This window comes from Opisthorchis viverrini (genome assembly GCF_000715545.1).
Source record: "Opisthorchis viverrini unplaced genomic scaffold opera_v5_33, whole genome shotgun sequence".
NCBI classification, from domain to species: domain Eukaryota; kingdom Metazoa; phylum Platyhelminthes; class Trematoda; order Opisthorchiida; family Opisthorchiidae; genus Opisthorchis; species Opisthorchis viverrini.
The window spans coordinates 1,569,147-1,572,542 of record NW_008751689.1 but is presented as its reverse complement, the minus strand read 5'-3'; positions in this window follow the sequence as shown (position 1 = coordinate 1,572,542).

Sequence of the window (3,396 nt, the reverse complement as noted above, 5' to 3'; positions counted from 1 at the left end):
GCGGCCTGTGTGCAGCACATTCAGCTGGAGAACATCATAAACGAGAGATTCAATTGAGTCTCCCGTGAAAACCAAATTGATTTGCAGATGAGTGTATTTCTCGAAAATGAAGATTCATTTTATTCACCGGTAGCTTGCTGTTCAAGCTGATCCGTATGAATCGGTGAGTGCTTTCTACTTGCGCTCTGAGGTCTTGTACAGTCTCGTGTGGTCTCGGATTATATATGACTGGATATATCCGTCGCATTCCTGGTTACAGGCAGGCAACTTTTATCGTTTCAACACAGAATTTCAGACTTATGAGCGATTCCCTCAGTAGTGAGGTTTGAAAACTGCTTGGCACAAACTTTTCCAACTTATCCCGAACATTCACAAAATCTAATACCCCCTCCATACGAGGAAAACTGGAACAACCCCGGGGGTAGTGCATCCAAATTAACAATCGTATCCGCAAAATGCACAAAAATCAATATCCCAATGGGTTCTTATTAGTAAAATGGTCAGAGAACACTTTTCACAGCTTTCATATGAGATTTGCTACTCACAGTTGTCTAGGAAAAATCCTGATTTGAGACCCGAATTCGGTGTTCACTGATTCCAAATTCGACAGAGTAAAATTCAGAAAAACAGTAGTTTGAGTACACTGGGCGAGTTTTTGATAACGGTTAACCTATAAATAATCTAATCATATTCGTATGCGGAAGCACTATACTGTGATTTTTAGTGGTGACTATTTTATACTTGCAATATGGTTGCTGTTTTTCTTCTAGGGGGATAGTCCTGGTGCCTTATCGATTTTCTCTCATTTCTGTAAAACTGTTTCTTGCTTGCGCCACTCTACCGACCTGTTTGTTTCAACTGCGAATGGCTGTTATCCAGTACACTGTCAGCGTCCATACAACGACAGTTCGTATGCTGCTGTTTAATAACTACCTTACAGCATTCCAAAGACAACCGTCACTAATGCATTAGGTGACTAATTAGTCCTGCCATTTCTGAGTCGCACGGTGATGCAGATAAGTGTGGCTTTCTATGGGTTGCTATGGTGTGATAGTGTGCACGTTGATAACGTCTGATTTGGCTTGATTTTCAAAATGACCATTTTCTCGCGTATAACATATCTACTTGTCTATGTTGTACTATTTGTAGCCAGGTTTTGCAACCCACTAAACTGTTGTGCATTTGCACTAGCTACAGAGAAAAAACAAAACTCTACAAAGAAACTTGGCGGAGCTTCACTCAGGATTTGTCTGGCCCATAAGGCCGACAGAGTAGTTTCAGTGTTCTGAATGTTATTTCGGTCTACATTGAGGTGAACAGGTCAACGGCATACTGCCCAGAAGTTTAATTGTGTTTGGCTTTACTCTGTCTATTTCGAGAATTGTCTAGTTTGCTCTGAACCTCTAACGGGCTATTTGGTAGGCATTCATGTTGATGAGCCTTACTACGTCCAGTCCATTTTGAACTCAGTAATGGCGCTTACATTCTTCCGATGTTGCATGCTTATTGAATCGTATTCAGGATAGAACCCATTCATGTACCGTGGAACGGCGTTCCACAGCTCATTTGTTACAGCATGCGTCAGGGAACCCCAGGGTCAGTGTTACCTATCTGCTCCGGTATCTGACTTTTGTGTTGCTACATACTCGTTTCAAGACCTGCTTACTCATTTTACATTTTATGTCAGTAGCAGTACAGCTGTCCAATATGATGTAAGCCAACTCTAACAGAACGATTGGTCATAACAGGGTTATTCATCCGCTCGCCACATCTACTTCGTATTGGTATTTCATCGCTGAATATGGTCATATAAGAATAGGAAACTGCATAAATAGGTGTTTTCTGGTTAATTAGTAGCTATCCAACCCACCATCTTATTGTCGTATAATCGCGGATGTACACAAAATTGTGCTGTGCATTTTACCTGTGCATTCAACTACCAGGGATCTTCACCGTCAAATGTGTGTTATTGTGATATGTTGTTTCCGCTCCTCTACATGAGGACAGTGATCTTAGGTGATGAGCGATCGACAAGACGTGGTGGGTTTGGACACTCAGTAGTACTTTAAAATGTTGTGAAGTAGCAAACTACTTTTCTCGAATGGTGCCATCCATAATGGAGTCAACAGCTACGTGACGAACATGATTACATTGGATGAAGGAATCGTTTCATCACCACTTGAAGAATGACTGTACGCAGCTGATTCACACAAAAAGCAGAATAGAAAGGATGACCAGTTTGCTGGTTTTCTACGGTAGTTCATTGTCGGGACGCGCTCCCACCTCGTAACTCATTGTCACGGAAGGATCTCGGTCGATCAGACAGCTACCACTTAACGATAAACGTAGCTACAGTACAGATTGACTAGTGGGGCCTAGTTACATATAGCAATTAGGTTTACATTTTTATTCTGATATCACTAATAGTAAAAATTCTGTTAAGGCGGTTACTCTACCAGGAACCAAACGCGGAAACTATAATCATTTTCATCCGATCAAGGTTGTCCGGTTACGACCGAATTCATCGCCCTAAACACAACAGTAGCAAAAATTGTCTTCTCTCATCAACACTATCTTGGCCCCGGTCGTGGAAATAATGAGAGACATAGACTTCAGCCATAAAACACACAAGCACAAAAACCATATGCTTGGCGTAAGTTTAATAGTTATCGATCTATTTGATTAGTACTCAAGTGAGTAGCGCATCGATGAACGAAACTGTGGCAGCTACAACCACTGTACGACAGGTACTCGGTTATTACAGCTGACAATGATGATGGTGATGATGAGTAGCGCATGCTCTCCTGTGAGAACAAAATAGTAAACGTCGGAAAAATATGTAGAGTAATGCATCTCAGTAGTGAATACTGACCGAACTGGTGAAAAGAGGCTAATCCATAGTCGATCACTGAGAGTGTTTCAAAGCCTGAAGTATTTTTTGGATGGATATTCTTCCAGTGATACAGCACATCACCATGCATTCATGATGCCATTCGACTAATTGATGAGCTCAGCCAGCGGATCAGCCACCAGCCTAAGCCACTGATGTTCTGCTCAATAGAAAACTCGTATTGTTGTGCAGGCATGAGCTTTTACATTCCAATTTATGGACAGGATTTGTGGCTGAGACGCAATATCGGGAACATGTATCGAACTCATAGACCTTTTCAATAACAGTCGTCCATTTCCTTGTGCATATTTTTGAAGGTTCAGACAAATCACATATGACAAGGTTGCACCAGCATCAGCGAATGGTACAAGCCACAATAGGCCTCGGGAAACCGCTGTTTGTCGTTGGAACACCCTAGTGATCCCTTAGGGTCTCATTCTTCATTTCGGCTTATGACGTCATGACCTGTACTCTGCGAGACATTTGGCGTGGAAAACGTTGACCGA